Source organism: Mastigoproctus giganteus, chromosome 8 (assembly GCF_048544385.1).
Source record: "Mastigoproctus giganteus isolate SK-2022 chromosome 8, ASM4854438v1, whole genome shotgun sequence".
NCBI classification, from domain to species: Eukaryota; Metazoa; Arthropoda; class Arachnida; order Uropygi; family Thelyphonidae; genus Mastigoproctus; species Mastigoproctus giganteus.
The window spans coordinates 19322163-19336558 of record NC_143582.1 but is presented as its reverse complement, the minus strand read 5'-3'; positions in this window follow the sequence as shown (position 1 = coordinate 19336558).

The following is a 14396-nucleotide window of genomic DNA, read 5'->3' as shown; positions in this document are numbered from 1 at the left end:
CTGACCCAGACTTGGCTCTGGGGATGGGCACCGGGAGGCAATCGCCAATTTGGTGTTTGCTCCCCAGTTGCAGAGTGACTTTTTTTTTTTTTTCTTCCTATTGGTAGATGTTCTGCGTGATACTGATTATACGGTGGAGATGGACTTTAAGTCTAGGTGCTACCTTACATATATCAATATACTATGACTACTACTACTACTATTCAATACTTTTAGTGTTTTGCATTTCAGTTGTTTTGTTTTAAATTGATTATTAGTATGAACAATTTTAAGACGAATTCTAAATATTATAAAATTTGTATTTCACTCTTCTATACTTCATTTGCATATTATATTTATAAATATATATATTTTTTTGTTATCATTAGGTGTTCCATATTTGCCAAGCAGATGGACGTCAACACTCTTTCCTCTGTCCGAGTGGCACCGTTTTTAACCAGAAGTATTTTGTGTGCGGTTGGTGGCATCAATTTGACTGCTCCACAGCAGAGAGTCTGTATTTTTTGAATCAAGCCATATTCAGGGAAGACAAAGAGAATGGAAATATTAATGCAATAGGTAGAAATGAAGGTTTTCCTCAGGGCGACTTATCGATTTCTGGAGGCTATGATGGTGGACAAGGCAATGAATTCAGTCATGTTGCCACCCCACCTAGCCATGAATATGATGATACTTTTGACTCCAACGGAAATGGGGAGGATGTACATAATAGCAAAGGATCCAATGATAGTGGGGAATCCAACTGGTATAATGATGCTATACAGAATGATTTTAGAAATGGTTTCCACGGAAACGAACAAAATGAGGGAAATGTCCAGTTTAATCCAACTAGTCCAAATGGAAAAAATCATTTTGAAAATGTGGACTTTACTAACCAGGAAGAAAATGGTGGTAAATATGGTAACAGTGGTGCAGCAGACAGCAGTAACCATGGCACACATGCAAATGGTGATTTTGATAGAAATAATGGGAACTATCAAAGTGATCCTCTAGTGTCAGGTAAAGGATTAAACTATGGAAATGGTGACAGTGCCCATAGTGAACATGCAAATGGCGGTTTTGATAGAAATAATGACAACTATCAAAGCGATCCTCTCGTGTCAGATAAAGGATTAAACTATGGAAACGGTGACAGTGGACATGCAAATGGAGGTTTTGATAGAAATAATGGGAACTATCAAAGTGATCCTCTAGTGTCAGGTAAAGGATTAAACTATGGAAATGGTGACAGTGGACATGCAAATGGAGGTTTTGATAGAAATAACGGGAACTATCAAAGTGATATTCTAGTGTCAGGTAAAGGATTAAACTATGGAAATGGTGACAGTGGACATGCAAATGGGGATTTTGATAGAAATAATGGAAACTATCAAAGTGATCCTCTTGTGTCAGATGAAGGATTAAACTATGGAAATGGTGACAGTGGACATGCAAATGGAGGCTTTGATAAAAATAATGGGAACTATCAAAGTGATATTCTAGTGTCAGGTAAAGGATTAAACTATGGAAATGGTGACAGTGGACATGCAAATGGGGATTTTGATAGAAATAATGGAAACTATCAAAGTGATCCTCTTGTGTCAGATGAAGGATTAAACTATGGAAATGGTGACAGTGGACATGCAAATGGAGGCTTTGATAGAAATAATGGGAACTATCAAAGTGATCCTTTAGTGTCAGGTAAAGGATTAAACTATGGAAATGGTGACAGGGCACATGCAAATGGGGATTTTGATAGAAATAATAGGAATTATCAAAGTGATCCTCTAGTGTCAGATAAAGGATTAAACTATGAAAACGGTGACAGTGGACATGGTGAACACGCAAATGGGGGTTTTGATGTGCAGGAGAGTTACAGAAACCAAAATGAAAACAACTTCCACAATGGTGGAGAAATCCTCACTTCTGAAGGTAATGGGCAGCATGAGTCAACTAACAGAGACTTCTATGGGACGCATCAACGTTCTTTCAGTGATTCAAGTCTTCAGAATAATTTTGGTTCTTTTGAAAAGAATAGCAACACACCTCTTGATGAATTCCCCAGAGGAAAAATGGAGTGACCAGTTCATATTCCCATTCAAGTAATTCCAAAAGGAGTTATAACAATATACACAATGAGGATTTCACAAATAATGGTGGAGCAAGCAGTTTTGGGTACAGCAGTTATTAAGCGATGCTTAATTTATTTTGAAAAACAATTTAACACTCAAGCAAATTAAGAGGAAAAATGTGTTGTGCTACAAAATTTTTGAACATTGAGCAAGGAAATGTGTGGAATGTTGCATTATGCTTTGCTCTGGCTCATCGCACATTTCAAGAGGTGAGATGAATTCTATACTATTATCCACACATTTCCCAAAATTTGAAACTTTTGTGTTTTTTGGGCATTGGTAATGCACTGTTTATAGATATTGTACATATTTTTTATAGACGTATGAAAATAATTTCAAGCTTGATCCATGAGAGCATATTTAAATGTAAATAATAAAAAAATACAAAAATTTGCTTTTTATTTTTTAAATTTCATTCTTTCGTTTTATTCTAGCTGTTCCTCCCTTCCCTAAATAATTGCTCTTTCCAAAGGGTAAACACCACAGCTTGGAAATGCTATTCTATATTTGTCATGCCCAGCAACTAGTCTCGGGTGTTCTTGAAATGTGAATGACACAGCATTTTTCATCAATGGAAAATTTCAATAAATGACTATGGAATGTTCTGTATGCTAATGAGTTGAACTACAATGTTAATATTCAAAACTGCACAGAACTTGGGGCAAAGACATCATACGTGATTCAACCCCAATTGTGCATATCTGAATTCACTATGTTGTAGATTTAGAGCATTTCATCAATGGTTCATTGCCTTCATGGGCAGCACAGTTGGTATAATCACTGTTCTGCCCACATCGGGTGGAAAGACCTGAGTCTGAATCCCGTCAATGACATGAGGAAAATTTATGGGCCTTTTCACTAAATAGCTGAGTTGTCACTCTTGAGCAAGGGTAGAAAGGTTTTTTTCTCCCAAAACTCGAGTTTTTCATTCAGCAAACCGACCACAGAACATACACAATTTACAGACACAGCACAATGTGGCCTAAGTTGCCAATGCATCTAAAACTCTACAATAATGGCTTTCATGTTGCTCCCAATAGGGGCCTCTTCCTTTTTGTAATAATAATCGCATTTGATTTTATTTTGGATAATCCTATCTTACAAGCTCTCAACAGCATGTGCAAATGCATGCAACTTATTGGTACAAAACACTGATGCCTTCAAGAAAAAAAAACAAAAAAAACAAAATAACCTGTAAATTGCATGTGTTCCAAGGTCGATTTTCTGTTTTCCGAACGAAAAACCCACGCTACCTTTGCCTGAGGCCAAATAACTCAGCCACGTTGTGAAAAAGGCCCATAAAAATTTCCCCTGCCATTAGGGTTGTAGTAGGGTTTTAGGAACATCAGCAACCAAGGCCATATTGCTTAGTGTATATTGTCTGTAAATTGCATGTGTTCCAAGGTCGATTTTCTGTTTTCCAAATGAAAAACCCACGCTACCCTTGCCTGAGGCCAACTAACTCAGCCACGTTGTAAAAAAGGCCCATAAAAATTCCTCCTGCCATCAGGGTTGTAGTAGGGTTTTAGCATTAGTAGAGGCATTTGATGCAAGAAAGCAAGCTTATGCAGCATCAGCCAAAAAAAAAAAAAAAAAAAAAAAAACCACTTCCACTTCACCCCTCTGTTCGTTCAAAATACCTGTCCAGCTGAGCCTTAAACTTATTTAGGCTATCAACCTCCACCACAAGGGATGGAAGTCTGTTCCACCAACCAACCAACCACCCGCTGGCTAAAGGCAAATTTCCGCACGTCTATCCGACATCTGTCTTTCCTCAATTTGAATTTATGCCCTCTCAGGTGATTTTTCTGAGCTAGAGGAAGAATCCCATCAGCATTGAGCATGCTTAAACCATTCAAGGCTTTATACACCTCTATCAGATCACCTCGCTGGTGCCTAGTCTCCAGACACTGTAATTTGCAAAACTTAAGCCTTTCTTCGTAAGAGCACCCCTTTGTTCCATTCACTAATCTTGTTGCCCTTCTCTGTACTCGTTCCAGCAGCTCTACATCCTTCTTGAAATGAGGCCTCCAGACCTGTATACAGTACTCTAGGTGTGGCCTGACCATTGCCTTATACAATGGAATAATCACCTCCTTATCCCTGCTGGAAAAATTCCTGTATATCATTGACAATACTCCATGAGCTACTCTTGCAGCCCGTCTGCGCTGCTCAGAGAACTTCATATCTGCCTGCACAACCACCCCCAAGTCCCTTTCATTCTCTACCACTGTCAGTGTTGTACCACAGAGTTAATACGTTGCTCTGGGGTTGCTGTTTCCCATGTGTAGTACTTTACATTTGTCAATGTTAAACTTCATTTGCCACCTCTCAGCCCATCTGCTCAACCTTTCCAGATCCTGTTGCAGCAGCATAGTGTCAGTAGTGTCCTTGACAACCCTGCCAACCTTTGTATCGTCTGCAAACTTGGACATTAAGCCCGATATACCATCATCAATATCATTTATAAATACAGAAAACAATAATGGACCCAACACTGAGCCCTGAGGGACTCCACTAATAACATCAGTCCACGATGAGCAGTGTCCATTGATTACCACTCTCTGTCTTCTCCCCCTCAACCACCCCTTTATCCATAGCAGCAATTTGCCTCCAATGTCACACTGCTCCAATTTGTGTAGCAGTCTTCCATGTGCAACAGTATCAAAAGCCTTTCTAAGATCCAAGTATATAATATCAAAGTTATTCCCTGCATCCAGTTCTTTTGTGACTGCATCATAGTATCCAATCAAGTTGGTCAGGCAAGACTTCCCCTTAACAAAACCATGCTGTGTCTGAGCTATAACTGAAGTCTTGTCTAAATGATCCTGCAGTGCTTCTTTAACCAGTGCCTCCATTAATTTTCCTGGAACAGAAGTTAAGCTCACAGGTCTATAATTACTTGTGTCAGCCTTTGATCCTCCTTTGTGAATTGGGGTCACATTTGCACATTTCCAGTCTATGGGTACCTCCCCTGAGTCCAAGGAAGCTCTCATAATTATGGCTAAGGGTTTGCTTACTTCCTTTGCTGCCTCCTTTAATATAACTGGATAGATCCCATCCACCCCGGGTGCCTTTCTTGTGTTTATCTTCAACAGTTTCTCCTCCACTTTACTCCCAGTTATTTCAAGATTCTGTAGCTTACTGCTAGAGTTGAATACACCTCTGGCATTCCCCTCGCTGAATAACTCCTCATGTGTGAATGTCGATGCAAAATATTCATTTAGTTTGTTAGCTAACTGAGCAGGATCATCAACACTTGACCCATCAATATCAAGTGGACCAATCTGATTCATCCCCTTCCTTCTAGAGTTTACATAAGTAAAGAACTCTTTGCTGTTTTTCTTTGCATCCCTTGCCAAGGATTTCTCGTAATCTGCCTTCGCCTGCCTAACCTCCTTTGTAACTTGGTTGCATATCAACTTGTATCTATCATAGGCTTCTGTGTCATGTGTTAATTTGTATGTATCCCATGCATTTTTCTTCTCTGCCATATGCCTCATTAGTTCATCTGACATCCATTTTGGCCTAAACCTTGAACAATATTTCTTAGTTGGTATGTAAAGCCTAGTAGCTTCCAAGATAAGTTCTTTGAATGCTTCCCATTTTGAATTTGCTGTTGGTAACATCATCAGTTGGTCCCACTGTATAGAATTTAAATACTGTCTCAGTCCATCGTAGTCGCCTTTAAGGAAGCAATAACCCTTCCCTTTACCCCTAATGGTAGTTACCTCTTTGAGTAAATCCCACTTCAGCACACTGTGATCACTGCCACCTAGTGGTTCATTTATCTGCAGATTCTTAATGCATGAAGAATCACTGTTGATAATCAAATCAAGAGTATTACTCCCTCTAGTTGCCTCCCGAACATGCTGATGTAGAAAACAATCATCCAATAAATCCACAAAAGCCCTGCTAGTGTGTGAGTAACCAGCCCCCAAAATCCAGTCAATATCTGGGAAATTAAAATCTCCCATTATAAGACACTCTGATTTACTGGCCCACTCTATTTCCCTGTACAGTTCCTTATTATACTCATCAGAGTCATTAGGCCTATAGCACACTCCTACTCTCAATTTTGATCTCCCAATGTTTATGTCACACCAAACTGACTCCACACTGCACTGTCCAGCGATGTTGACTGGCTTCACTTCCTTGGTTTTTATGTGTTTCTTAACTAATAGCATAACACCTCCCCCCTTCCTATCCTGTCTATCCTTTCTGTAGACGTTGTACTCCCCAAATTGCAGTTCCGCATCCCTTATATCTGTGTGACACCACGTCTCTGATATCCCAACAATATCTGCCTTCGATGTTTTGAGCAATACCTCAAATTCATCAAATTTATTTACTAAACTCCTGGCATTGGTGTACACGCAAGTATACCTGCACCTGTTTCTATTCTTAGCTACCCTAACACAACCCATGTGTTTACTTGTGCCGCAATGGCTCCCAGCAGTCTCTGAAATACCATGCATCTTGTTTTTCAGGCTTCTGCTCATTCTAATAGAAGCAGTGCAAGAATCTCTTTCACCTCTGCCAGTGGCTACTGTCAATCTATTGGTCTTTGTCTCCCCCCAAGCTAGCAGTTTTCCGACCCACCTAACACTGCCTCGATAGCATCAGCAAATATTCTTGCACCCTTTCTATTTAAGTGTATCCCATCCCTGTAGAAGCAATCTCTCCTGTTAACAAGTACAGTCCAGGCTGAAAAAAATTCTACCCCTTGAGCCTTGCACAATCTTTCCAGGGCCGAATTGATCGACAAGGCTCTCATCATATACTCCCTCCTATCGTGTCTGGGCAGAATTGCAGACACTTTCAAATTCAACCCTAATTCTCGGCTTTTGTTCAACAGTGACCTGTACTTGTTAAGTAATTCTGCTGGTCTCCTACTCTTAATATTATTAGTGCCAACGTGTACAACTATATCACCTTTTGTGCCCTTAAAAGATGATATTCGCTCTACAACGTCATCAACCTTTGCCCCTGGCAGACATACCCTGGTCCTGTTCCACCTATCAATAGGAACATCAGCAACCAAGGCCATATTGCTTAGTGTATATTGTCTGTAAATTGCATGTGTTCCAAGGTCGATTTTCTGTTTTCCAAACGAAAAACCCACACTACCCTTGCCTGAGGCCAACTAACTCAGCCACGTTGTGAAAAAGGCCCATAAAAATTCCTCCTGCCATCAACGGGACTTGAACTTAGATCTCTTCCACCCAATGTGGGGATGATGATGACCCTACCAACTGTGCTACCCATAAGGGCTTATGGAATAGGGCATTATCATATTGAAACAAAGAAGGATCTGCACCAAAGAACTTCCACATCATAGAGACCATGGAATTGTCCATTTTTGACGCAATATACCCCAAAAACCGAACCAATGTTGGCACAATGCACTCTGGTGGGTTTAGAGATGTCTCCAGGCATCTTTACACCTACACCTATCTATCTGATAGGAATAGGACTCGATTCATCACTCCACAGGTCAATTTCCACTATGCATTGACCAATTATGGGCATTCGTTGCAACATGCCAGGTGAGAATGATTGCAGTTAATGTTTAGTGTATGCACTGCTGCTGCTCTCCCATGAAAACCATGGTTGTCCATGATGTATTTGTACTGACTTCAGCCCGTGTTGACATCTTAAACTCCTAGTTAACATTTAATAAGGAGATCTGATATTTTCGTAATATCTCTCCACATCTCCAGTCCCCACGGACTGGAGATGTGGAGAGATATGCTATCCAAGGATGCTCTCATAATTATGGCTAAGGGTTTGTTTACTTCCTTTGCCGCCTCCTTTAATATAACTGGATAGATCCCATCCACCCTAGGTGCCTTTCTTATGTTTAACTTCAACAATTTCTCCTCCACTTTGTTCTCAGGTCCCGTCTGATCACGAGGGAGCTTCCGTAGTGTCATCTTGTTTCCATTTCATGATAACATTGCTGATGGTCCACTTTAGATGATGTAGGTTGTTAGTAACCAATGATGAAAATAAGATTGTCAGCTTTTAAGGGGAAGACTGGGTGGGGTGGTTAAAGAGAGCATTAGTACCCACATGAATGTGAGTACTAATGATATTAAGCAGAAATGATTTGGAGTAGAAGTTAGGTCATAATGTATGTCTGCAATTCTGCCCAGACATGATGGGAAGGACTATATATATGCCAAAAGCCTTGTGGATTAACTAAAGATTTTAGGGGACTTTGCAAGGCTTTTGGGGAAAATGTTTATCAGTGTGACCCAAACTTGTAGGCAGAATAAACCGTTTTTTGTAGAGATGGAATATATTTAAACAAAGGTGGTGAATGGTCTTTGTCAATATCATTGAGCAGAACTTAAGGAAGGTTCAGGAAAACTGATAGTTGGAAGGGGACAGGGTAATATACACATTTATCTGATGATAAGGGTTAAAATAATGTTTGCACGCACCTCAAATTTTGGTTTGTAGCCCCAACAGCTAATATTGGTGATATGCCAAGGGTGGTGATATTTCAAACAAACAGGAAGCAAAGGCTAGGGAAATACACAACTTCAAGGGGTGTGTCAGTATCGTAAACTATTCAAGAATACTTAGATTTATTTAACTGTGTCTACAGTAATGCCTGGAGCATTGTCATAAATCTGAACTCCTGGTTAGAATAACTAATAATACATAACAGGAATAATGGAAATATAGTCACTCTGAAATAGGGGATGATGAGCACCAACAGCTAATATTGGTGATACATATAATATGTATAAATGCATCATACATACTATATGTATGATGTATTTAGGAAGGATAGAGAAGATGGAAGGTGGGATTATGCTTATTAAAAGCAGTCTGAGTGTGTCAAATCTTTCTTAGATTCAAAGATCTGCAATCTAGTGTAGAATGTAGTGTGAATTAGTTGTGAGCAAAGGTATAATGGCAGGAGTAATCTGGATTGTGATGATTACGATGAAGTGTAATAATGTAGATTTTTATTATGACATGTAGATTTTTATGATGAGGCTCTACATGAGTATTATTAGTGGCTTTAATTTATTCATTGATTGGAGTGTGAGAGAAACACTATAGGTATCAAAACTTTTAAAACAACTAGATGACAATTTCTTAGTACAGTCAGTTCTGCTCCAACGCAACTGATATTAGGGAATGCAAGTATAACGTGATTTCACGTTGGCTCATGCGCAATTTCGTCTGTGAGCAACACCAGGTGAACGCAAAACCTGGCACCAAGCTGAAAGTGCCAACCTGTGCAACAATACATACAAGTTTACGTAGCTTAAAAAATGTAAAATGTGTGAGAGCTATATTTCCCATTTACTACAGTTGTATTGGTCAGAGACACTGTTGTCATTCACTGTATTCACAAGGTAACAAGCGATATCATAGGCCAGCTCATGTTTTCAGGAGCTCACATTTTTATGTTCGAATAGAAATTTTGTGAGGCAGAATAGTGCAAGCGGAGGAGCACATTTCTGAAGGTGACTACCATAAAGTTCCCAGTTTATTGGGCATTCCTGTTAGTGCAATCTAATTACAAATGTGTAGTAAACTCGATCTTATTGCATTTGCAATAATACCAATAGCTGGAATTACGTTTTTATGTTATTATGGTGAAAATATAAAAAATATAAAATAAATTTTCAGAATCTTTTCTTCATTCTTATTTTTTAAGCTTCGTACTTTTTACTCCGTATCTCACATGTGCAATTTGTGTGTGTTGTGTTTGTTGTTATTGATTGTTTTACTGTTTTAAATTTTACAATCCAAAAAAAAAAAAGTCAGCGACCAGAAATATCTATTAATACGTATATATTACAGTGTTATATTTACTGCAATATTTATTTATTTATCAGTAATTTAAGATGTTTAAACCTGTGTTAGTAATTTTATTGGGTTTCTAACTTTTTTTTTATTGTTTTACTTACCAGACTGAACATTTTTTTGAGTGCTCTGCCCCTATCCCTAGTTTTCGCATAAGCCCTGTTGTTTTTAATGCATGAAATACCATAAGTGGAGATTTTTAGGAACATGTACTGTGTTATAGCAGAACTGACTGCATTAGCATGTTAAGGAAAGTACTAGAGGTAAGAATATCAAAGACCCAATGATCACCCACACACACACCATATGGCCATGTAGAGATTATGGCACAGGAACCATTAGCAGGTAGTGATTATGGAGTTCTAAGCTGGCAGATGAGAGAAGTAGCATTTGTTAACAGTGATAGGAGATGCCTGTATCTCCCATCACTGTTAATGGGTGTAAATGGATTTTAATTTTAGGAAAAGAGATGAGACTTAAGGTGCTACATGGTCTCTATCAATTGGAGTGGAAGTACAAGGAGGACAATAGATTAGAATTATGGAATATCTTTAAAGAAAATCACAGAAACTGTAAATGCCCATATACCATTAAGAAAATATAACATGAAGATGCCGAGATTTATGAATTAATGAGCTAGCCAGTTTAACAGGGCAGAAAAAGAGGGCATGAGAAAGTTATAGATCAATGAAAAGTACTGAAGCCCATAACAGCTATGTGATGATATGTAATAGTAGCATACAGAAAGGGATGGGCTGGCAAGGCTGATTATGAGAAATCACTGGATAAATGGGCAAAAAACAGAGCCAAGAAGTTTTTCACATATATGAAAAAAAAAAAAAAAAAAAAAAGGAAAATGAATCATATTGAACACTTGTATGAGAAAGTCTTATATAATTCAATTGGTGTTACAGACAAATTGAACAGATACAGTGCGCATCAATACTTATAGACAAAAGAACTTTCGTGGTAAGGAGAAAATATGCAACTGAAGCTAGGAAGCATGAAAAATAGCAATGTTGAAATTTTAGATTATTAGAAAAAATTTCAGATATAAAGGCAGGAAAGGCTTCGGGAGTTGAAAGCATATACCCAGTAACTTTGAGGGAGGCAGCAAGAGCGTGCACTGAATGGTTAATATTAATTACAAGGACATCACTGGACTTGAGGAAGGGATACAGGATGTGATATCAAACTTTGCAAATGTAAAGATTAGAAAAGTAGTTAATGATCAGTGCCTTCTCGGGATACTTTAGATTTCAGGGATGGACAGAGAAATGGCGGCTATTTTTCAATGCAGCAAAATGGTAGGCTGGGGAATAGCAGCCCCAAAATAACATACACTTGGAGCTGAATTACAAAAAAGTAAATGAAGAGAGGGATTGAGGGGGGTTACAATATGGGTGACACGATATTCTCTATACAGTGCAGACCGGCAGCAATAGGACTGCCACATATTTGGCTTTCCGAATAGGTGTGCTCCCCCGGACACAAACTGTCTGCCTTTCCAAGTTAATATAAAATAAACTCATCACACAAACAAGTTTACAGAAAATTTCTCTGAATTTGTCACTCATTCTAAGTGTGTTTGTTTGAAAGTTTGTCCTCATCCAATTTTCTTGGAGTATCTACCAACAAACAATTGATGCTTACACAGTGTATAGTCTTCTTTCTGTGGGGAACTGCAGAAACTGTGAAGTATATCAACAGTTAGTAAGCTTTACAGTTCTGGTTATTTAAAGTGTTACGCTTAAAATGTTTTATTTATTGTGTGCTCATATTAAAAATGCCAAAATGATCATGGTTAAAATAATGCTATTGTGTAGGAAATGGGTAGTGATGGTAAACTTTTCTTACATTATGTATACTTTTGTTATCTAGGTGCAATGTTTGTAGTATCAAATAAAGGAAAGGGTAACTTTTTAAAATAAACTGTGACTGAAAAACAAACTGAACTAAAGAAATGCATCAAGATTGCATAACACTTGTGGTCTTACAAGCCAGTTGTAAGACCACACTTGGAATACTGTGTCCAAGTATAGAGACTACCTAAAAAAACAAGACATCAAGTCTCTTGAAAGAGTTTAAGAATGACAGAAGGGCATCCACATGAGGAAAGACTTCAAATAAGTGGGCTACAGAGCTTGGTAAGTAGACACCTTGGGGGGGGGGTCTAACTAGGGTCTATAGGACTCTGAAAGGATAGTAGAATGAATGGGGTAAAATTTTTGCTGTTATAAATGATTCCAGAACTTGGGGCCATAAATTCAAATTACAGGGAAAGAAATTTAGACTGGATTGTAAGAAGTTTTCTTTTAGCTGGTGAATTGTTAATTACTGAATAGGTTGCCTCCATGAGAGGTTGAGTCTCACAGCTTAAAGATTTTTAAAGGTCAGCTGGATAGGTACTTATGGGAGGAGGGAATCACATAGGTAATTTGTTTCTTAATTTTTGCTAATACCAATACTAAAATTCTAGATTTTTTTTTCTTTTTTCAGGAGCATTAGCAACGAAGGCCATATTGCTCCGGGGATATGCAGTGGTCATTCCCTGACCTTTCCACATCCTCCGTATTTGGTGGTCACGGGCTCGAACCCCGGTCTAATCAAGAAACGTGTGCTACGCACTGCTGCTCCTGCCCACCTGGCTATGGAGGCACCTACTAAAATTCTAGGAAAGGTGGTCATCATCAAATATGACCAGCAAGTGTCTGTGTAAGGGGCTCCCCCCCGCATAAAAGCAGCTGTTCAATCATCTCCCATCCTCTCTCTAAGGGCAGAGACCATACAGTGCTTGAGGAAATTGCAATAATGTTCACCCGGAGCATCACACATTTTGTGATCATATCTGAACTTCCTCAAAGAAGAATGGGTCCAATTTTGAAGTTTGTTGCTTTTCTACAATAAACAGTAACATGTTGGAATTAGAGAGGAATTTTGCTGATAACATATGAAAGTGATGTTTGTTATACTTAACAATTATGGGTATTCATGCTGATTCTTAGAAATGAACTTCATCAGTCCATAAGATGTTTCAAGACCACATCATTCATCCTATCTGGAAACCATTGAATGAGGAAGGTGCATCGTTTAATTTTGGTACATGGATCTTGTAAAGTGACTACTGCAGGAATGCTTGAAGAGTATGTTATGAACTGTTGCCCATACAATTTCTAGTTTCCATGATACTTCTTACATTAGAAGACAAATGTGCATTTTGTGAGAGGTTCTCTTCTCAAGTTCCTCAAACGGCACTACTTCCAAACTGTAGTGAAGATATTCCATTTGTTTCTGTAAAAATGCTCCACATCAACAAAGCACAATCTTTCATTTGCAGTACCATGTCGTCTTCTGCTTGCTACTATGGTGACATCTACAATTTGTGCATCACTAGTCACGTCAAAAGATTTATATACTGTATTTGAAGTGGAAACCATGGACCACTTTTATATTTGGGGGTAGAAACCACGCACCACCAAAATATTAAACTATACCCACAAATGTATTATAACTATTTTTTAAATAAAAGGATATGTACTCATGCTTAACACATGTAATATATGTAAGGTTGTTATAGGCATTCCCATCACTGTGGAATTATTGCATACCATGCAAAAAAAAAAAAAAACTTGTTTATTAACAAGTCCCATGGACCATTTTTAAAGTTGTTGTTGTTATTTGGTTTTTAGGAGCATTAGCAACTAAGGCCATATTGCTCCTGGGATATGCGGTGGTCATTCCCTGACCTTTCCGCATCCTCCGTATTTGGTGGTGATGGGCTCGAACCCGGTCTAATCAAGAAGCGTGTGCTACGCACTGCTGCTCCTGCCCACCTGGCTACGGAGGCACCCCCATTTTTAAAGGCTACATGGACCACAGGTTGATACAAGCCTCTACTTACAGTTACAACTTGAAAGAATAATCTTAATTTCCATTTGATAACTATACAAATTAATAAAGCATAGTAAATTTAAGAAAATCAACTTAGATGTTAATATTTAAATATTTTTATAAAAACATCATGAATGAGTATCATAACGAAGATTTCGACTTTTATAAAAGATTTTTTGCACCTTTTTTTTTTTTTTTTTTTTTTTACAAATCTCATTAATAAATATTAGTGAATTTAAGAAAATCAACAAAATCATAGTAAATTTAAGAAAATCAACTTAGATGTTAATATTTAAATATTTTTATGAAAACATCACGAATAAATAATCATATGAAGATTTTGACTTTTATAAAAGATTTTTTGTACTTTTTTTTTTTTTTTTTTACTAATCTCATTAATAAATATTAGTGCCAATATGAATAACAAATATACAGCCTGGAAAAAATATATTTTTAACATTTCTGAACTTATTATTACACACATATTTCATTTTTATTCACTAGTAACATGAAACTAACCTCAAAATTGTATCAGCCCAACTGCCCAATACAAGCACAATT